We start from the raw sequence: 23,828 nt of genomic DNA on the forward strand, positions 1-23,828 counted from the left end.
AGTGCAGAAAATATTGCAGTTGGTCTGATAAAATGTCAAGAATACTGCAGTATAGCCAGAACGGAGCATACCCAAATTGCTGCAAATGAAAACACAAAGCAGATAATTGTCATTTCTGAGCGTAACTTTGCTTTGCTGGCGTTGCAATCTTTTCTACATTAATTACCTTCAAAGGGCCTGTTCAGCAGAATGTGCTTAAGCACTATTCAAGTCATATTTTATCAAGCGCTAACAGTTACCAATGAAACACTGATTAGGCAATAATCAGTGAAACATGTTGATGTGCTGAACATGCTGAGTGGATACAAAAGCCATAAGTTATATTGCTTATATGGCTAAATGTACTGGGAGAAATGTTAAAATATTAGACATGTGTCGCTTCATTTCTCTCTGTCTCTCAACCTCTATTTCTGCTCGCCTCATGTTACTTTCTTCCCCGTTTTCCTTCCTTCCAATATGTGTGTGTATGTACCAATATAGATGTGTTTGAGGGGGTTTAAAGGGACCTATGCTAATTTCCAACTCTATATTTTTATTCTGGGACTCCACTAGTGTAGCTTTGCATGATTCACAGTTCAAAAAACTCCTTATTTATCTTATACTGGCCCTTTAGGCAGCCCCTCAGTTCAGCCTCTGTCTCTAACAGGCAGTCTTAGCTCCTGTCTCTTTAAGGCTCCCCTCCCAATGAGCTCACTCTGTTCTGATTGGCCAGCTTTCCAGAATCTTACCGAGGGGCAGCCATATCAGAGTCGTGTTGAATTACTGCTGATGAAAACCCAACATTTCCTGCTTTACTGCTTCATATTAGCAGTGCTAATAAAGCTCCGGCAGCCAACATATGGAGATATTTGGAGCTATTTGTTCAGTGGATGAGTTAGAAATAATGCAGGGAGTAATAGTACAAGCAGAAACAACCTCAGCGGTGATGATGTTCGATGAAGAGCTGCAAACGACCAGCAAACCTCTAACAGGTAAACTACTTGTTTTACTCCGCCATGCTGTGTAATGGAAAAACACTCACAGCGTGCCAGCTCGACTCCAGTCATGGCTGCGTGTGACTACCCCCAACACAATGGAAAAATGCCACAATGTTAGCAGTCAGAGCCGTGAACTTGCGAGCTGTGTGTGGAGCAGATGACCATGTAAAGAAATCCGTCATGAGGCGATGTCACCTCAGGCTGAAAGTAGAAAAAACTGTTGAAAACTGAGCTTTCAAAGTAGTGTGAAGCCTGATCTTTTTGCTCACAGGGATTACTTACTTATTTACTACATATGTTAACCTTATTATTTGATACTTTGGCCACATTTAATATGAACATCTGACATTGTAACATTATATATATATGACAGAAAATAAGGAAAAGCATTATAGTTCCTCTATAAGCGTGACAGTCCCGTGGGTAGGCTTGTAAAGTCGTCCTTCACGGATGACATTCCCCCAGAGTGGCAGAACAACAAGCAGTCAGGCAGCCAGCAAGTCAGTCAGATTGCCAGTCAGGCAGCCGTGCTAACTGATAGTGAAGGTATCTGACAGGCTAGTCCTGGCCTGCCTGATTATTGATTGGCTTTGAGAGCAGGAATAAAGACTGGAGGCACATGGACTACAGGGGAAAGGATATAGCAAAAAGAGGACATGGTTTTCCTGGTGTAGAAAGAGGGCTTACTGGCTGTACTGGGATCTAGGTGTTTGAGATGTGAGCAGTAGTGTAGTGGTGAAGATGTGACAACAGAGAAGAGAGACATTTGACCTGCGTGAAGGTATTAGAACTGATTTGAATGGATAAAATTCATTACTCAACAGACCAGACCAGGGAACCAGGAAAGACCATAAACAAGAACAGAATCTCAGCCGGAACAAAATAAGTGTATTGTAACGCACACATGAATGCATTCACATAGTTGTATGCTAGATGACAAAAAGTGTGAGATTCTGTGCAGACCAGTCAAGTTCTTCCATACAATACATGGAAAACCTTTTCTTTTTGGACCTCACTTTGTGCACAGGATTATGCTGTGTTAAAAAAGGCGAGGGCCTTCACCAAACATTTGCCTCAAAGTTGGATGCACCGTATACTGAAGCATTAGGATTTCTTCTCATTGGAACAAAAGGTTGTAGCCCAAACAGAGAAAAATACAAATATGTGTGGACAAGGGTGTCCACATACTTTTGGACATGTTGTGCTGCTTGCACCCTGAAGGAGATGCAGATACAGTATTTCATTAGCTACACACCCAGGAACATCTAGGAATGTATGTAGATAAATATTTATAATATAGATAATTATTTATTGATTATTTATAGATAATTTATTTGAAGCGTGAGTATGTTCCAGCCATTTACAAACAAACCGTAAAAAAAGAAATAAATAGAAACTTATGCATAAAGCCTCAAATGGTTCTATTGCTCAGATGTTTTATCCTGGGAATCATTCACTTTCTCTTCTCTCCAGAGATCATAAAAATATTACTCTAGACATGGTTTGAGCTGTGCTGAATTATATACTCTGTACTGTATAACTGAAAAAGTTTGAAGCTCTTTCTGAGAACAAAAATAATTGAGATGTGGTTTTTAGAATATCACAATATGTCAGTATTAACTGTCATGAAATTTGATGCACAGGTTTAAAGGACAGAAACATCTCACTTAGACTGACTGACCTGAATTTTACTTCTTGAGGACCACAATGCAGTGTGGAAATAGCTGTTCAGGTGAAAGATTTTGGGGCGGTAGAGTGAGTCGTCCACTAAATGGAAGATTGGCAGTTTGATCCCCAGCTCCTCCCGTCCACATGTCCAAATGTTGCTGGGCATGACACTGAACCCCAAAGGCTGCGCCATCGGTGTGTGATTGTGTGTGTGAATGATTAGACTCCTCCCGATGAGCGAGTTGGCACCTTGCGTGGCAGCTTCTGCCATCAGCGTGTGAACATGTGTGTCAACGGGTGAATGTGGCATGTAGTGTAAAAGTGCTTCGAGTGGTCGGAGGACTGGAAAGGCGCTATATAAATGCAGTCCATTTACCGTTTTTGAATGTGGATTGCTGCTGCTGCTGCCATTGTTCCGCATGATGACTAAGTGCTTTAATGACAATTTGCACTTGATGCAATGCAATATACAATGCCTTAGTAAACTGAAGTAAACATATGGATACTTTAGGAGAGACTGTTCTTTATTATTATATGGTTTATTATTACAGTAAATGAAACCATATAAACCCACTCAAGACACCTGTTGCCACATTAAACTATGTAAACGTCCTATTTCCCAGGATCAACTCAGAAAAACAGCAATTTTATCACATTTGCTCCTTGCATTGGTACATTATCTGGATTATACCCTGACAACTGTATCTCAACTACCTTTGTTTTGTGTTGTCCTCAAGGTTTTTGAGTAAATATCTTGTTGGAGGATACTCATTACCACTTTGTTATATTCAACTAGTAATAAAAACGTACAATAACAATCACGGGAGGGATAGAGTTCAGTTGGTTGAGAATCCTTGAGTCACCTGATATAAGAAGGAACTGTAGAAAAAGTTAATTTCACTTCCTTTCATGAAGGATGATCGTGCGTTTCCAGGGCGAACGGAGATACGAAAGCAAACCCTGAAGCGTCTTGCCTTAGTATTTAAAGAGTTCGGTAAGCTTTTATCATTGCTGCCATATTAGATACCTCTGGGTCAATTCACTCAGTTTGGAGCCTCCCTAATCAAAAAAGACTTTTCAAACCCACCCCAGGCATGCTCAGCAAACAATCCATCAGCAAATAAAGGTCAAAAAACATATATTCCTCCTCTGCTGGTCCATCTCTTTTCCATCCCATTTTGCACTTCTTTATGTTTTTCCCCCACTTACTCTCTCGGTATCTCGGCGTGTGCAGTCCACCGTTTCGACAGCAGGGTCACTAGTGTTTTCCTTTCTTTGAAAGCACAGAATCTGAAGAGATTGACATCAGCACACAGTGTCACAACTGAAGAAGGAAATACACATTTGGGTAGATCTGGGACCTACTCCTTGATCAACAAGATGCCAACTGTATGTCTTTCCTGCCTTTGACCCCTGCTGATTTGACCTTTTGATCCTGTCTGAGTGCAGCACCCCTTCCTGTTTTTGCACCCACCCCCCTACTACGCTGCCTTGATCCTGTATGCAAACACCCTACCTCCCTACCTTTTGGTTACCAATTGTTTGATCTTACGGTATACAGTGTTTCCATCCCCTCTGCTCTGGGTCAGTCTACTGTATCAGACCAGCTCTGTGTCGGTAAGCTCACCGCATTTCCGGGATGCTATTAAACCACCACAGCAAACTTTGAACAAGGACTTGAGTGATTTTCCTCAACACAACTGAAAGAATGAATCCCCAAACTCTACCTGGAGCACAACAAGTAAGAATGTTTCCAACACTTCAAAGCGGGCGATAGAAAGTCATAAGGTCTTACTGTAAGGTGATTAAGTCTCTTAAAAAACACTTTAATGTGATCTGAAAACGACAATGTATCTATTTTGTTAATTACATTTTGTTGAATTTCTGCTTCACTGGAAATATTAATTAAAGTAAAGTAAAGGAGATAAAGATAGGAACACACACACACATGTTGACATGCATGCATGGCGTATTATCTGACTCGCTGTGACACTGCCATTCATTCTTTTTCCTCAAATTCAATTTCTTGTTACTTTTCCCACAGCCTCACTCAGAGAGAGAGAGAGAGAGAAGTCACAGCAGTTTTTCAAGGCGGCGTTATAGCTGCAACTTCAGACACAGGACAGCTATGGTGGTGTGGGGATATCATTATTGCACAGCATGATCCAATAAAGATAACGGCACACCTCTCCTCTCTCCTCATCCCCCACTCGTGTGGTTGTCCAATAAATATCCACCAAATCACCATCATAGATACTAAGGCTCCTTTGAGATAAGAGCAACAGTCTGCGGAGTGCTGTCTTTTAAAGATGGCTTTGACGACTTGCATTGCGGATTCTTTTGATTGAATTAAATGTGTTTTGTGTGGCGGCCAAATAGAAAATGGATGAAAACCTTGAGCTTTAAGAATTCAAGGAAGTGTAGGCTAGCTGTAAGTGAAAGGTTTGATTATGAAGTATTTATCATAATTGTTCTGCGAGGGTGTACACACACTGTAGAGCAGAAAGTCAGTGGTGAAAAAGAAGGAGCGAGGTTGAAGGGAGGCAGCTTGCCTGTCCTCTTTTAGAAACAATTCTTGGTTGTTCCGCTGTGCCCAGACGTGTCTCTCCCATCCAACACTATATTCAGATCAATGGGAGACAGACAGTGTGGCCAAGCTGGTCAATAGAGCGAGGGATAGGCTAGAAAAGAAAAGCAAAGAGGGTGTTGGGGTTGGAAGGGTTTGTGAAAGAAGATGAGAAAGAGGAGATGGGATTTACGGGAATGATCCCTCCTGTTGAGTGAAGGTGCTGCAGCTTTCCAATCCAATCCAATGCTTGTGTGTGCCTGCATGTGTATTTTTTCTTATATATGTGCGTGTGTGTGTGTGTGTGTGTACGCATGTGGATATTTGTATGTGTGTGCGTTTTAATCTGTCTGTGTGGACTCAGGGGTGTTGCACAGAAGCAGCAGAGCGAAACCATGGCAGCCACTGCATTGCAGATACTTGGCCCGGTGTGGCATGGCACAGATAGATGTGTGTGAACAGGCCTCCGTGCTCTGACTGTACAGCAAAACAAAAACAAAATGGCAGTGTGTCAAGATAGCTCTGCGGTCAACAACGGGCTAATCATGGAAATCTGATACTACCTGCTCTCTCTCTCTTTTTTCTCTTACACACACACACACACACATACGTAGACGCATATAAACACACACATAAACGCACTCCAGTGGCTCATTTTAAGCGCACCTGCTCGGTGCAGATAGGCCTGCTACCACCGCTAATCTGTCTGTATGTCAGTCAGACCAGCCCGGCCCATAAAGTCCCCCTTCTCCTTCCTGTTCTCCGCTCAGATTGTATTCGCAGGACACCTCAAGGCTTCGCCGAATAAATAGCACTAAGTATCAGGCCTCGTTGCTTCCCCTGGCCATCTGGCTCTGTAGTGGAGAAATTCATTACTCTCCAGGTGATAGCTCCAGCACGCTCTCTCTGGATTGGCTTTGTATCCCTGCAGGCTCCATTCTGACACTGGAGATTATAATCACAAACTGGCTGCTAATGTGAATGTGAATGCTGCTAACGCTGCTGCAGCTCATACTAATATTCACCCTCCTGCTATTATTATTACCACTTTTTTTTTTTTCGCCGGTGCTGCAACAACAAATACTCATCCTGCTAATTCTACGATATAGTGCGGGTGAAAATATTACCTTCTGGGTTTTGGGGTTTGATAGGATTATATCTAATCTGTTTATTAAATCTGGATCTTTCAAAATCCATCGTTCAATCACTTCTCATTTAGCCTTTCAACAATTTTGCCATTTATCTAAATAGCTACCTGGATATTTTTTTTATTTCCTCATTGCTAATAGAGGTGAAAAAGATTTAATAAGATTTGTAAGATGTGTTGCTTAAAGGATAACTGGTTTATTTCATCCTTTATTTCCCATAAATGTGGCCATTTAGGCTCCATTCATTATGCTTTAAACTTTGCGCTTGCCAGTTTCATTATAGGGATTCAGGGAAATGAAGACTACAGCTTTACAAATAAACATGACTTCTACATGAATTCCCAATGCTTGTATAAGTCTGACTGAAAGTAAAGACATAAAGTCAACGTCTGGAACAGTCATGATGGCTAACTTCATAAGGATCTACATCTGGGGCAACTTGCCAGCTGACAGGAAATTTCCTTTAACCCTCCTGTTGTCCTCGGGTCAATTTTGACCCGGGAGGACGACAGGTGTCATTATGTGGCGTCATCTAAAAAATTAAAATGGTTTCAAAACAGAATCCTGACTAAGATATTATGAATTATTTAAACTACAGTTGAGATCAGAAGAAAATATGTTGATGGTTTTAAAACCATTTCAGTGTTTTTGATGACAGCACATAATGACATCTGTTGTCCTTCTGGGTCAAAATTGACCCGAGGACAACAGGAGGGTTGAGGAATGCAGGTATTTTTTGGAAGTTGATCTAAAACGGAAGCATCTATCAGAACTCAAACCTACCTCTGCTACTACTGACGCCAAATTACACTTTTTGGTTTGAGCACTTTGTGTCTTTTTGTATGTTTTCTTGTCCACTGTGTCTATTATTTGTCTTTCATTTCTGCCTCCTGTAAAGTACTCCATAACTACTGCTTTTTTGAAAAGTGCTGTATAAATACAACTTTTTTTAGTTATTCAACTGGTGATTTCAAACATTTTTCCTCCCAAGTGTTTGCTACAAGATGATAGGTCTAGTCAGTATGAGAGACGGGAGCCTCCTACAGAATTGGATCACAAGGATTCTTCTATTCAGGTCAAGTGACTTTCAGCATCGTCCTGATTCTACAGTTAAAGGCACTCCTAAAATCACTCTGCATTGTGTTGTATATCATTCTTTTTTTTCCCCACACCTGCTTGTCTCTTCTCTAAACGCTACCTTCCCCCGTTCTCGTTTTAGGATGCAGATTGCACAAGACAGAAATTTTCTCGCAGAAAGGTCGACGCCTCTCTTAAACCAAAAGGTCAAAAGGCGACATTGCGTGTGACACTTGAGTTGCTTGATGCAGTTCGGGTAATACAACTCATGCATATAACCTTCAAGAGAGAACTGCAGTAATAACGTGGGGATTTCACGGATACCGCTGCAATTATCTCTGTTCTCTTTTCTCTCAGGTGGTCTCTGCTGTCTCTTCACGTGTCAACAAAGCACTAAAAAGGTAATTGTTCCAGCCTGTGTTTTTTTTTTTTTTCTTGAGAAATATCTTAAAATATATACAGCAGATGCTTTGATACTTGACCTCACAAAATCCAGGTTAAATTAATGTTCACAAGCCACCAGCCCGAGCCACTCTTGGGACACAAAGCTAAATATATAAAGGTAGGCAGTAGCTGTGCTGAATGCTGGCAGTGCTCTATCGCTATATATTTTCCTCTACCTGAGTCACATTTGAGTAATATCTCTTCGTCATGTCACCCGGCAATATAAAGATGCCGCGCATGTACCCACAATAAGACTGTAAGATCTGTATGCTGGCACGTCGCACTTCTCTATTATACTGCATCTGGCAGCTTAATCTCACTGACGTTTACGTCTATTTCGTGAACTCTCTCCCTCTAGCCTGTAGCCACATTTCACTCTTTAGCAGTTACACATGATGGCATAATATTTAAGTTACTGCAAATGTTAGAAACAACCCTTTATCATCTACATCTGTTACTTTTTATATATTTTCTGTTCTTTTCCAGCATTCACCTATATAAATTTAAGAGAGTTTTAATCAGAAAGGACTTCTGATAGCTCTTCTGTTTGTTAAAAGTGCTCCGTACATACATGCAACCCAACTTTTTGCTTCCATGGCAGCAGCGGGAAAGTAACGAGTTAAGACGAAGGTGAAATATTTTCTGTCACACTTTTAAATTCCTCCATTAATCACATCGGAAGCTCCTCAAGGATTATTTCGGATTTGGAATCACCGTAGGAACTGTAAAAGCCAATAAAATTTTTTTTTTTTTTTTTGGAGCCTTATGAAAATCATATAGAGACCTGAAATATTCACACAGTCTGAAACCTTGTTGGATTTTTTTTTTTTTACCTGACACTCACAGGGCGGTTTAATGGGATCCTCCATCAAGAAGTCCCTTTTAGAACCAACAGTGTTGGAACTTCTTAAACTTCTTATTAGATTTCATGGGACATTTTAACCATATTGACAAAACGAATGGATTACTGCTCCCGAGGGATTTTCTATGAGAATTTACAGAAAAATCCAATCTTCTGGTGGAGCCTGTGTGTATATATATGTGTAGCTCGTGATGAATGGGAATAAAATGTGCAACATGCAAACACAGAAGGAAATGAGTAGAGAGTGTTAAATCACTCCAAGTTAATGGTTTTTACTGCATCAGCAATAATAGTTTGTCGTCCCTTTGATTAAACCACCAAACCTGTAATTGTCGCGGCGGAGTCAACAATCAGCTTGAGGTTGTGAGTCGGTCTGAAAGCAGCCGCTCAACAAGCTTTTTACTGCTAAAATAAATGTATCTACCCACATGAATATCCTAATCTTTTCTAGGCTGCCCAACTTTTGTGTTTGTGTGTTTGATTTGTATTTCAAGAGTGAAATATGTCTCCGAATATGCATAACGGTGTTTCTCCTCTCCAAACAAAGCTCCCACTTTCTAATTTTAGTGCAAGAGTAAGCATGCTTTAGAGAATCCCATTTTTCATCTGATAATCACTCTATTTATCCATTTTTTTTTTCACGCTCATTACACAAACCTTCAGACAGAAACTATGTCAGCGGCGCGTCACATTAGCAAACACAGCATCCCCAAAACATTTCATATACCATTAAAAGAATTTAGATGTTCACAGACATGGTTGAGGGTTGTTCAAACGGCGTATTTTTCTTCAGTGACAAAAACAGCATTCTTAAAACATGTTTTACATCTGTAATCCACAAACAGCAAGACACAGATTTATGGGCGCTCTGCCACATGTTACCCACACACACACAGTCACAGACACAGTGTGATCAGTTAGTCAACCCCCCCCCAAGCCCCCCCATGACCTCACTTACATAGAATGCAGAGTCAGTTTCTTAATTAAGTCGAGAAGAAGCTATTACTTTTAGGACAGACTCAATTGTCCTCGCTCTGTGGCACCGATGGCTCTGGGCTTCTGATCACATCATACCAAGAGAGAATGAAAGAGAGAGAGAGAGAGATAGAGAGAGAGAGAGAGAGAGAGAGAGATTGACTGCAAACATTTAACCCTCTCTCCCTGAGACTTCCTACAGTCTTTGAAGAGAGAGGGTTTCTCAGGGTTTATTTCAGAGTGTGGAGTGATTTTAATAAATTCCGCTATCTCTTCATACACTTTCATTGGTGGCATATGTTGTACTGGAGCACATACAACACTCGCAGTACGCATGGTTTCCAAAAATTAATTTATATGGAAAAAAAAAAACCCTGCAGGGTGAAGTTTTGAATGTGTAGCACTTTCTGGTACAATGATTCAAAATTGCTGCCTTTATTTTTGGGACCACTGTTGGGCAGGAGAACTCCACAAAGAGCTAACAAACACACCACTATCATATTAACACCTTTAAGATGGCAAGTTATGGTATTTGTAACTTTCTTCACCAACTAGTCGCTAACTTTGCCTTTCTGCAATTTGGTGTTGAGCATGCAGTGGGTTTATTCAAGCTTGTTTGCTTGCCTGCTGTTGCTACATGCAGTCTGGTGACCTCATGTAGCGTACTGCAGATCTGCCCACCTTTCAGTCTTTAAGATACTATCTCTCTCATTTGCTCGGGGTGTCAAGCAGGAGACAGACAATCTGATACAGTTGTGTTGTGCACATTGGTTTCACTTTCTCATACAAGTGGATTCAGTGCGTTCAGACATGCACCACTGTTATAAAGTTTTAGGTAGCTATGATCTTATGGAAAACATTTGCTTTACTATCACTGACTGGACTTTAGCTAGAACTACTAACACACTGGACGTTCTCAGCCCACAGAGAGCAACGCAGTAGACGTTTCTGCCTCATGTGATTCAGTGTTGATTTACTCTTAAATGTAATGAATGGTGCTGAGTGTGAAGGCTCAGGAAAGTAATCAAATACATACCCTCAAGTACCCTTTTCAGGTACATGTATTTAACTTGAGTATTTGTGGTACTTTATAATGTTGGTGTTATGTTATAAGGTGTATATCACTACATTTATTTAAGTAAAAGACCCGATAAGTACACTGTCACCTGAATATGGAAACAAACACAGTATGAACACTTAGCCATGAAGCAAATCCAAATGTATTAGCTGAAGAAATAACTGCAAGAAAATTTCTGAAAAAGTAAAACACATGTCCAGCAGTAAACAGTTTGAATAAAAAGTTTGCATTCTCACAGTTTGATTTCTTCAACTCCCAACACCAAGAGCTTTCATCTAAAAGTCTTTACAGATAAACAGGTTTACAGCCGTTGCTTGGCAACAACTAGAAAACATGACCAGCACTTTCCCTGCACCTGTTTAGTACCAGTAGCCAACACTGATGTTCCCACAGGACTCGGGGAACTCAGTTGTGTTATGCTCAGTCCAGTTTGGGGTCACTGAGAGGCTACTATGAGTGATAACGGTTCATTTAGTGTTAGAAATAAAGCAGAATGTTGCAGCTCTCTGATAACTTCCTGCTCCTCTGTGATCGTCTGTGATACGAGGAACAACACTACAGGCGTTTATCCAATTTATTCAGCATCCACTGGAGGTGCCGCGCAATGCTCACTGTGGTTTTTCTGCCACATCTGCATGCATATTAATTCCTTGATTCGGAGTCAATCGCCAGTAAATAAACAATATTCATAACATCTGTTAACCGTGACTTTAGCTTCCTCCCGGGCTGGTCTTGGCACAAAGCGAGGCAGTGTAAAAACAAACATGACAGCGAGTAAATCTGTTTTCCATGGAGTCCAAATTCTACAGAACGCACCACACCGAGTCTCAAACATAGCAATGTAATGCTGTAGCCTTAGGGCCAAATAAAAGATAGTAAAGCTTAATAAAATAAACATCTACAGCCTGCCATCCCCCCGCTCACAGAGCTTCTACCTGTCAGAAAAGAAAAAAGTTAGAGTTGATCTCAATCTGCTTTCTTTTCTTTTTGTTTTATCAATTTCTTGCTTGTCTTCTTTTTTTCCCTTCTGCCTTGTTTCTTTATCTAACCCTTGCTCTCTCGTTCTCTCTCTCTCTCTCTGGCCATCTATCATTCATTTACTCTCTATATTTACTCTTCTTCCTGTGCTTCTATCTCAAACAACAGAATTATAAATCAAAAAAGGAGAGGCCAGTAAGTGCCCAGAAAAAACACACATACTTTAACACACACACACACACACACTCACAATCGATATAAACAACTTCATTGCGAGTGAAGAAACATCGCGGTAGACAAGCACAAAACCCCGTACATGAGAACAGAAAACAAACAGGCACATATTCGCAAACTGTCTCCAGTAGCCGGGATGACTCAGCTCATGATATGACAACAACCGGGCCAAACATCTGACGGTGCCGTTGGATCTTTGTGTCTATGTTAGCGAGAGTTTTTGAGGACAAGCGCGAGGTGGCTGCTTACTTTGAGCTGGTGCGAATCAGGACAGAAGGAGGAAGGATGAGAGAGAGAGAGAGAGAGAGAGTAAGCACTGAGACAAAACCAAATGCACTTTAAATTTTAACAATCATCATCTTTAACAACCTCTCAAGTGTTTCTCTGTCCAAACACTTTAATGAAGCTTAAGTAGCTGTCATAGATGTTTCCTTTTGGGATTTCTTTCCATGTTAAGTATTGAGCCTTTTTTTTTTTGTCTTGTCTTTTGAATTTGATTTATAAGAGCTTGTTTGAAAGTGTGAACACAAAATGAGACTCTGGATATCTTCATAACTTGGTCCAAAAACACTCGCTGATAACAGCTATAGACAAATAAAGTAAGTCTGTTTATTACTGAACATGTAATTATTAAACAGCTATTTTTGTGTAAAAAATGGTGTTATTGGAAAAAAAAGTTCACACAATTCACATCAACTCACAGATGATGATGATGATGGGCTTCATCATTTAAGTTGCATGCGCCACTAATTTATTTTTTTGCACAACATTGTAAAACTTGTGTTTAAAGCAAACAGTTTAAAGTCAGACTGAGTAGGTTTTGAAAGGAGTAATAACACATTCTTCCTCTTTAAAAAAGAAAAGTTGAATTCATAAGCAATAAAATACACTCAGCTTGATTTAATACATCCAGGGGTTTATGACAGGTAGCTTAATGCTAGTAAACTTTACGTAGATGCTGACTGACATTTGACTGACATCACTGTCACTTGTAACAACAGTGAGTAAAGTAAAAAAGGCTGACAAAAGCTGAAAACTAACAGTTTGGTGGACAGAGATAAGTGATCTAATGTCTCTGTTTTCTCCATATAGTGAAAAAGATGACGCTGCAGTTGCCAATCAGTGGTTTCCAACCGGGGACTCCCAGAGTTGTCTCTGGATTACTCCAAGAGGCAGAAGACAGAAAAAAAACATATTTCTAACACATTTTTTTCCCTTCAAGCTATATTTATTGTGAATTACTGTATCTCGTATCTGCAAGCCTCTAAAAGTTACTGAAATAAAACAAAATAGGTGCTCTGTTGTTGAACTGCTAGACAATAGCCCCTTTTATACAGAGATCCCACAACATTACCATATAGAAGACCTGTCATTATGCCGGCTTTGCTTTTTCACACTGAACCAAACAAAGCCGGCATGATGTCACCCCCGTGTGTGATTTTAGATAGCACGCCAGCGTTCTGGAGTCCGAGGCTCGATGTGCAACACAACAGCGTCGGCATCGAGAGTCGACTGTCCCGCCATGCTGCCACCTACCTGTTATACAGAATGGGGAGGCGGATCAACAGTCCAACATTCCCGCCTTGAACAGGCTGTGTAGAAGTGGATAACGAAATGTGTGACAGAGGGTCCCAGGTAGACTTTGCTTTATTTTGAGGGGATCACAAGGGGCATCAAAAAAGGTTGGAAACCACTGACTTAAACAGCTGATTCACTAAAAATGTGTATAAATGCAGCAGGTGCTCCATGGGACACATGTAAACTAGACTTATGTTGCAGTTTTTGCCTTGAAATACTTTAAAATGTAAAGAATTAACATTTTATTACTGTTTATTGAGATCTTTTTTTTTGTATTATATAGTTTTGTTTTAGATTATGTTTGTATTGTATCACATTTCAGAAAACTATAACAACTTTCTCCTGTTGACATTGAGGGGCAAGTAAGGACTGTATGTGAAAGTCCATATAGTGAACTTAAGGGCCTTTTGACAAAGAATAAAACAAAAAATATACCAACAATGACAGCTGGAAAGATTGTAAAATGACTCAGCTGCCTCTCTGTCGCTCTATAATCTCAGACAGTTCAGGGTAGGTTCAAAAAAATCAAGTCGCACTAAACCTACTTTCGTTTCCAGGATGTATTTTCCATTTTCTAAATGCACTAGTAACTTTCTGAATGGAGGACAGATGCATTATCTTAATACGGTCTATAAAATTCAAAGAAGCAATAACCTGGCGCAGCCATCGCTCACTGTGGTCAGACAACAGACAGATGTCTTTTCAAGTACACTGCACTACTTCTTTGTTTTATATCTACAACATCTCTTTAAAATAGTTAACAGAGTTTGGAAGTTTGGAGAGCTGCTGAGTTACATTATCATCCAAACTTTTGCTGAATGGACCGGTATGCCTGGTCAAACTCAAGACTGGCAGCACAAAAAAAAAAAAAAAAAAAAAAAAGAGTTCTCAATATGCAGTCTGGCTAAGTAAAGCTGACAAAGCATTACAGTCTGGCTGAAAATCATGTAATTTGTCTGCGTTTGTCTGAGAAAGTCCTAAAGCAGAAAGCAATCACCAAACACACAGTAGGAACAGTATAATCAGAAATCAGCAGTCAGGCACAGAACCTCAGATGCTGCATGATGACATCTCGTGTCATGTGAGAAGCCATGAAACTGCTTTCCTTTCTCCCACCATCTCATTTCCCTGTCTGATTTTTTTTTTCTTCTTTTCTTCTCTGTATTTCTTTCTATGTCAGACTCCTGATGCTTATGTCTCTCTGTCTCTTCCTTTTCCCTCTGTCGGTTTATCACTGTCTCCTCTCTCACCGGTCCTTCTAAGGCAAACGATCCGCATTCGATGTCTCTCTTTTCGTTCCCTTCCCTTAGTCATGCCTGCAAATGCCTGAGAATCCACATGTACCTCTCCACAAGCTTTAACTGTCTCTTGTATCACCTCGACTGCAGTCACGCACACACACACACAACACACAACACACATAAACACAAAGTGATTAAATTAATGATCTATGCATACCTATCTGTGTATACAAATATCCACCCCAAACTCCCTCTCTTGCCTACATCTTCACCTCTTTCTTACATTCCTAAATCTCCCTTTCTTCTGTCTTTATACTCCTGAGCCAAGTGCACACACACACACACACACACACATACATGCACACCTTGCTTTTGCTCCTAGCCAGCAAAGGGAGGTTGCCAGGTGGAGGAGATCCATCACAGTGACAGAGGCGGAGTGCTGCAGCCAGCAGAACAGCCATGTGTGGCTCTGACTTTGCCTTTGGAAACGACCTTGTCAGTCAGTCATTCAGTCGTTCACGCAGACACCATTAACATAAGGTGATCACACAGAGCAGAGCAGATAGATATTATACTGACACACAAGAGAACGTGACTGAAGTGCATTTTGCTGCCATACAAGAAACTCAACTCAATCTAATTTGGACTATTCTGTTATCATAAGTCTCCTTCTATACAGTGCTTGACCTGGTTAACCATAAGTCTAAAGTGCCCCCATTGGTTGAAAGCCTCAACTGGACTTATGGTCATTCTGGAGAGAAGGAGAGACACTTACACTCCTCTCCATAACTACTATAAAAACCCATGCCATCAGATTATATCAGTGGTTTTCAATTTTTTGTGTCCAAGGAACACTAAAGGACAAACTCAAATTTCAAGGGGACACCTGTATTCATATCCGTGCAAAAAAAGCCTCTATAACTTGTGGTATCACTCTGTAAACGTTTATTTTTATTTAATAATGCCAAATAAAATGTGACAAAAAACTATATTACTTATGAAATATTTATTAACAGAATTACATCAAAGCAGCAACAAACCCATTTAAACCAGACAGGTCACAAAACTAAAAATGAGGTAATGGGACTGAAAAGAGGGAGAGAGAGGAGGGGTAGATATGGCCTGAGTGGGCAGCGTCCCTGGTCGAGCAAGATGTAATCAGTCTTTACAGAAGAGAGAAACACTGAGAATGAAAATTAATTTGCATATAAACGGTAAATACATATCAACAGAGTATGCTCTGAGTTGAAAAGAAAAAACCTTTAGTCTAAAATTGTAAAGAAAAAAGAGATGCATTGAGAATGAAGATGAAATGGCGTGCCAAAAATGAATACAACTGTAGTATCAATGCATTTGACATTGAGTTGAAAATAAACTGATATAAAATGTAACTTAAATTTGAATCAGCATTAAAACATTTGCTTTTGTAAATATTTTTTGCCTACTTACAAGCTAGTGTGACACATGTGCCTGCAGATTTTTTTAATCCTTGGTGGTGCTGAAGAGAGCGCCACTGGCAACAGACCTCCTGTTGCTCTTCAGGTAAACCAGAGTAGAGAATGCCAGCTCGCACAGGAAGTTGCTCGATAGCGTGGCGGGAGATGGTTGGGTATTCTCATGCAGAAGCTAATCGAAACAGATCCAGTGGGAGCTCACTAAATTTGAGTTGCATTCCTCTCTCTCTCTCTCAAAATGAGCTTTTCTGTTGAGGATTCTTGATCGAATGGGTCTCGAATCCAGTATATAGTCCTCGATGTTGGCCATACATGGAAAACAGCGCTCAAACTGCCCTTTTAATGTCTGAAGATGTTCAGCAAATACAGTCTGCTCCCTGGCTGCCTGTGGCGTGGTCGATGCCAGTGGCAACATGTCTATGGAGTCCTGTTCCAAAGCCTCGTGCCACAGGACAAGCTTGCCCGTGAACCCTCGAATCTTGTCTGTGGATGATAAAATGTTTCCATTCCTGCCGTGAATCTTGGCGTTTTAGCTCGTTGAGATGCCCAAATATGTCCTCAAGGTAAGCCAGCTTGGTGCACCACCTCTCATCCGTGAGCTTGTCCTTATGTGGGACAACATGTTCTTTTGAAAATTCCAAAAGCTCTCCTTGAAGCTCATAAAGACTGGACAGGACTTTCCCCCATGACAGCCAACACACCTCTGTGTGGAGGATAAGGCTTTGGTTGGTCAGCTCCTATCTCAGCACACAGTTGGGAGAAGAGGCGAGACTTCAGGGGCTTTGATTTGATGTAATTCACCACCTGCACAGCACTTCAGCCAACTCCGAGGGCATGGTTTTGGAAGCTAATGCCTCTCGATGCAAAATAGTGGTTCATCACAATATTTGGGTTTTGTGCTTTCACCTTAGCAATAAATCCTCTCACTCTCCCTGTCATGCATGACGCATCATCTGTGCAAAGACTGGCGTACATATGCCAGGTCAGACTTATCTCTTTGAAATAGTTATCAGTTATCCTGTTGTATGGCTTTCCATTTCTTTGCAGAAAAGAAAAGTCTCTTTGATAGTCACCATCAGCATATCTGACATTTGGCAGAAGTTGGGCAGCCCCACTTATGTCAGTGGATTTGTCTGTTTGTAGAGAAAATTTGCCGCTCACCTGCTGTTTCTCCGTCAAATGCTGCACCATGTCATCTGAAATGTCATTGATTCCTCTTTTGATTATAATGTCAAATGAAGGCACTTTTTCACATTTGCAGCTTCTGGACCCAGCATGATACCTGCATTTTCCTTGCAAGCGGTGAGGATGAGTGTCTCTACTGTTGTATGAGGTTTCTTCTGCTTTGCAATAATCTCCATTAGCATATAACTTGCCTCCATCGCCTTATAAGACACTTTCTTACAATCAAACAAACGGTCTCTGGTTCAGATCTCGGGCTCTTTTGAAGTAGGCCAAGTTTCTCTCAACATGGAAAGGATGTTTGGTTTCCAAGTGCCTCTTCATCTTGCTTGGAACGATGCTAGCAATAGCCAACTTCTCCGAACAGATGACGCACTCGGGCTGAGGGATGCTGACATCCTTGGTCCAGCTGAAGCCATAAGACAGGTAGCTTTCATGATACTTTCTACCGACAGGTTTTTTTTTCTTTTTTCTTTAGGTGGTGGGTCATCTGCATTGGTGGTTAGTTGTGGTTTGTCCCGCGCAAGAAAGTGATCAATTTTCCTCCTCACGGATTTCTCTTTTTTAATGTTGTTATCCTCCTTCACACACTGGCTGTCAATCAGGAACATACAGTATAATGGTATACCTCATGCAGCTGTTTGTTTACTGTAATCAAACTTTTGCTTACAATAGCAGATTTAGCACAGTTTGGCTTGAAAGAATAGTTTGACATTTTGGTAAATGCACTTACTGCCAGAGAGTTAGATGAATAGATCTTATTTTTGTTCATTAAACATAAGGCTATAGCTAGCAGCTGGTTAGCTTAGCACAAGGACTATAAGCAAGGGGAAACAGCTAGCCTGACTCTTTCCAAAGGTAACAAAATCCACCTACACGCTAATTACAATGTCTTATATTGTTTGTTTAATCCGTACAAAAACTGAAGTGGAAAACCGCCAGTTAGCCATGTTCCAGGGGATTATGTGCCAGACTATTTCTTGGCCAGGCAAGCTAAGTTCTTGGAGTCTCCGCTGTTTGCCCGGCAGCTGCTCAGAGCCGAGGAATACACATAACCCCCCATAAAACGGAAAATTTCTTTTACATGCCGGTTGTTGAACAGATTAAACAACATATAACATGGTAATTGGCGAGTTTTAGAGGTGCTGGTTAGTGGATTTAGTTACCGCTGGACAGAGCCAGGCTAGCTGTTTCCCCCTGTTTCCAGCCTTTGTGCTAAGCTAAGCTAGCTGGTAGATTAATATTTATTGGACAGGTATGAGACTCATCTAATTCTTCACCAGAAAGCAAACAGTATATTTCCCAAAATGTCAAACTTTTGCTTTAAAGTCTTTTGATTTGTGTACAACTATATTTTACCTGTAAATATCTATTTTTAGCATGTTTGTAATTTAGGTAATCAGTGACATTTCTCCTGTTTGATAAAACATGATCTTAAAATTCTTCTTGATTTTAAAGCTCCTGTAATCTGACCCAGCGTACTTGTGAAAACCTTCCGTAAAAGGAGGGATACCTTTTTTTTTGTAAAAACATATCAGTACGTGCTTCAAAAATCTTCAATCAAAGAAACAAATAGTTCTTTCTTTACAGCATTCTGTCCTCCCTTCAACCAGAAGAGTGTTTTAGATCAGATTACCTGTAAATAATTGACCAGCTCTGGTTCTGAAAAGGTTAATGAGGTAATTCAACATGCAGATGGACACGGCAGCAGCTCCAGTGCTGTGGCACGTCAACACCAAGCAGGTTGAGCTACTTTCCTTATCCCGACCTGAGGCAACGGATGTCCGACAGATTTGTCATTCCCGCAGATGGTGTGAAGAATACACTTATCTGCTTGGTGAAGGGAACATGGAGGATGGATTAGATTCATGGTGCATTTGATTTAGCCACAGAATGTTTCAGACCATCCACCGGGTCTCTGCCGGCTATTGGCTGATTCCACCCTCTTTCCCTCTCTTTTCCGTTCCCCCTGTCATCAACTGAAGTGGCTGGAGTGACGTCAATCCCTCTCTCTCCCACACATGCACGCACACAATCAGTAAAATCCGCCACGAGAAGCCTCTGCTGGAAAACCCTGTGGAGCCCTGGAAATAATCTGTCCACATGGGAAGAGTCCAAGGATAGAGAGAGCCAGAGCGTGAAGCAGAGAAGAGGGACAGATGGAGGAAAGACGACCGATGACTGTTTTTCACTCCCATCATTGAAGTCTGGTGACTTTTCTTCACGTTCAGTTCACTCTGACACATTCATTCTCCAGCAAAATCTACTTTTTATGGAAAAGGAGAATATATATAAATAATAGATTCTCAAAATCTTATTGAAAAAAATAACCTTCAATCCCTGAAGTACATGCACATGGATTTTATTCTGAGTGACATGAGTGCAAGGTCATAACAGAGAGCAAAGTAATGTAAGTGTATAAAAGCCAAGGCTTACACTTAAAAGGAAAAAGTCCAACATCTGGACAAGCGTTGGCCACAGAGTAATGTACAGGAGAAGGTTAAGGATTTAAAGGACACCTAGGGTTTCTTGACTGCTCAAGAAATCTAATCACACATGAACAACTTAGCTTACATTAATGTCAAATGTCCTCTTTTTAAACTGTACAATATTTGGATCCCTTGATACAAGATTGTCCAGCTTTGATGAGGGGCTCTGCAGTAGATATGAAATCCATTCAGGTGCCTTTAATTTGCATGCCATGAAAGCAGCTGCACCGTCTGAAGATTATGTATTTGCTGACTGCGAGGAGGGGATCATTTCAGAGGCCACTGCTTGCTGGTGTGGAAAATCACTGTTAGAAATTCCGCATCGAGAAGCAAAATAAACACACAGGCATCAATCCATTACCTTTTCTTTTGGGGGATTTTTTCCCCCCCTCTCTCTCTCTCTCACTGGTGAAATGGAGGTTATCATTTTTCATAGCATGAGCGAGTGTCTCATTTTTTTTTTTTTTTTTTTTTTTTTTTTGCATATCATGCCTTTGGAGCATATCTGATTTCTCTCTTTCTCTATCTGTGCCTGTCTGTGTCTCTCAGGATCTCTTACTTCTATCTTTCCAAATAAATAAGAGATGAAAACAATGATAGCTTTTTTTTTTTGAAGAAGGGGGCACAATGATGAAATGAAATGCTAACTTGACAACGGCACGAAAGGCCTAACAAAAAAGAGAGTAAAAGGAGAGTATTTTTTTAAAGGGGACATAACATGCACATTTATAGGTCTATGTTAATATTCTGGGGCTCTACTGGGATATCATGCATTGATTTCAAAAAACTCCTTCCTATACTGGCCCTTTATGCAGCCCCTCAGTTCAGCCTCTGTCTGAAACAGGTTGTTTTAGCTCCTGTCTCTTTAAGGCCCCCCCCCCCATGAGCCCACTCCATTCTGATTGGCCAGTGTGTTTACATAGACTATTCTGGAGACTAAGTAAACAAACAGTAGCGGTAGGATTTCACTTCTGTTTCTTGTTCTTTACTTGAAGTATCGATTTCTCAAATACATCTGTACAAGTTCAAGGCGAAATCCGATGCGAAATTTGCAAGTGGACAACGTCAACAATATAACAACATTAGCAACAACCTTAGCAACAAAGGCAATGGAACGGATGGCCGTTGTGGCATGCATGAACAATCTGACATCAGTTCAATGGGGAACTGTAGGTAACATTACAAACTAAGCGTTCAGAGCAGGTGGAAGCCCTGGTTTTTGACTTGCAGGGACCATTTTAGATAGGTTCACCTCAATTTATGGATCTTTAGCCATGTTTAACATAGACATCTGACATCATAACAGTATAAAAGTAACAAAAAATAATCACAAAAGCATGATATGTCCCCCTTTAAGGATAAATTCTTCAGTCACTGATTGAAAGATTTGACTGAGGTTATAAATACTAATGAGGACATATTTTTTCATGCCTATTTCTATATTTCACACAAAGATTCAGGTATTTCAGGAAGCAAAAGAGTGGACTTCTAATATTTTCTCAATTCTAACATTATGTGTTGACTTTATGTAGTAAGAGTCAGTGTTGTTATAGTTGACAGGATGTAGCAATGCATTGTTCTTGGCAGGCAAGACCATCGACCATAATAATGCAATTCTGAAGCATGCGACACTATAGACTCTATAGTGTTGCATGGTACACTGGAACAAAATTGTAGTGCTGCATAGAGGTCATCAGTGCTACATGGACCCACAAATCAAAACAAAGTTGATTTTGGTGACTGACAGCAAGTCATTCTGCACTTTACTACACCATAATCATAAAGACAAATGGTGGGGTATGAGTATTATTAGTCAAGACTGTAACTGGACCTCATATGTCAGGGAGCAGGACGAAAATGAGGTGTCTTGTACCATAATATTAGGTGGAGGACAGTCTGTGGTCTCTACATTTCATTCACTTTTTAATAAGGAGCTGCCAGAATACACAGAGTATGACACAAGCACACCATATATTTTTTTAAACCCTTTATATTATTTTTGATGTAACAGAGAAAATCTCCACACTGGCAAATATTTGTAACCATGGTTACCAAATGATCTTGCATAATTAAATTAACGATTGCTTCCTTGACAGTTCCCCCATGATTAGCAGATTAAATCACAATCATGTGTTTGTTTGTTTTTGCTTTGCGTTCACAATACAAACAAACCCCACGAGTTTGCTTCGAAGCTGACAAGTCAAGTCAAGTCAATTTTGCAAGGCCCAATACCACAAATTACTAATTTGCCTCAAGGGGCGTTATAATCTGTACAGCACACGGTTCAGCACTTCAGTTCAGAAAACCTTTAAAGGGGACGTATCAAGCACATTTCCAGGTCTATATTTATATTCTGAGGCTCTACGGGAATATCTTTGCATGATTTGAACGTCTCTTTAAGGCCCCCTCCCGATGAGCCTCTGTTCTGATTGGATAGCCGATATCCAGTGGCTATGTAAATAAAAAGTAGTGGCAGGATTTCACTTCTTTGTCTTGCTCTTTACTTGAAATGGAAACTTCTCCAATGCGTCCGTACATGTTCAAGCCTGAATCAGCCCATGGAACAACCTTAGCAACAAAGGCTATGGAACAGACAGCCATTGTGGGCAGCTGACATCATCGTGAGGTAGGGGTAACACTGCAAACAAGTGTTTTGAGCAGGCGGAAACCCTGCAGGGAGCATTTTTTTTAATAAACATTTAGCTTAAGTTTTGGACTTTTGACCATGTTTAACATAGACATCCAGAAAATCACAAAAAGCATTATATGTCCCCTTTAATGAGGAAAAAATTGTATAAACCTTAGGAAGAGTAACAGAGGAGGCAGGCATGCAATAGATGACATGTGTACTGATTACAGAAAGTTGACCAAATAGGTTAGGTATAAAAGCACCCTTAGAAGCATTTGTTGACTGAAATGTATTAGTATTACTAAGAAGTTGCTGAATAAAAGGAAAAGAAGAGCATACATCAGCTACCTACTCACCTCACCATACTCAAGTCCTTCATTTGTATCCTGGTTACATCTCTGGATTTGACCCTTTGCATTGATTCAAACTTCACTGTGAGGAAGTGAAATGCACACATTGTTCCAGGTGGTTCCATCTAGCCGAGCTGCTACATCACAAGCTGATAATAATGACTTTTTAACGAGCTCTTTTCACCGGCGTCTGAGAGTCACACTATGCTGAGACATTATCAATAAGTGTCTCTTACAGAACAAAGGCTTGTGTCAGATATATACGCACACGCACACTCGAACCCTGCCACATACTGTATACACACACATGCAGCGAGACACATACTGTATATACACACACACACACACACACACACACACATGGAAACATATCTGATCAAATTTAATTGAATATTCTCCATCATGCTGTCTCGTGAAGAACATGAGAGGCTCTATCTCTATGTGTGGTATCTAACAGTTCTCATATTTCTGACTTAGTGGTGCCACAACACACACAGAGGTTTGTGTGTCTGTACTTGTGGGGATTCTCATTGATATAATTCCCCCCCCCCCCCTAGCTCCAAACCTAGAAAAATACCCATCACAGAGCCCGATGTGACATTTGAAATTGCTTGTTTTGTCTGACCAGCAGTCCAGATCCCAAAGATATTGAATTTAATATGATATAAAATAGAAAAAATGTCCAATCCTTACATTCTGAGATGCTGGAAAAAGTACATGCTTGGCTTTTTTTTCTTTTTCATAATAGCCCTAAATCTAAGACTTAGCCCTCAAACAGCTTTTTAAAGGGGTGATGCCCTCACTTTACAAAAATGAGAACGTCCTCACTTCCCTGACCTAAAATTGCCCTCAACAAAAATAGAAGTACAAACAAACACACACAGACACACACATGCAC

At 40.5% G+C, this 23,828-nt stretch overlaps 1 protein-coding gene and 1 long non-coding RNA gene across 3 annotated transcripts in view; one reads left to right on the forward strand and one right to left on the reverse strand.

Moving 5' to 3' along the window:
- LOC122996934 (pro-neuregulin-3, membrane-bound isoform) overlaps positions 1-23,828 on the reverse strand; it is a 385,190-nt gene that overhangs the window by 154,509 nt on the left and 206,853 nt on the right. The window lies entirely within an intron of this gene.
- Positions 7,153-7,835, forward strand: LOC122996936. The gene is made up of 3 exons (XR_006407117.1): positions 7,153-7,434; positions 7,579-7,692; positions 7,794-7,835. It is a non-coding gene; the product is annotated as an uncharacterized LOC122996936 (long non-coding RNA).

This window comes from Thunnus albacares, chromosome 14, assembly GCF_914725855.1.
Source record: "Thunnus albacares chromosome 14, fThuAlb1.1, whole genome shotgun sequence".
Lineage (NCBI taxonomy): Eukaryota > Metazoa > Chordata > Actinopteri > Scombriformes > Scombridae > Thunnus > Thunnus albacares.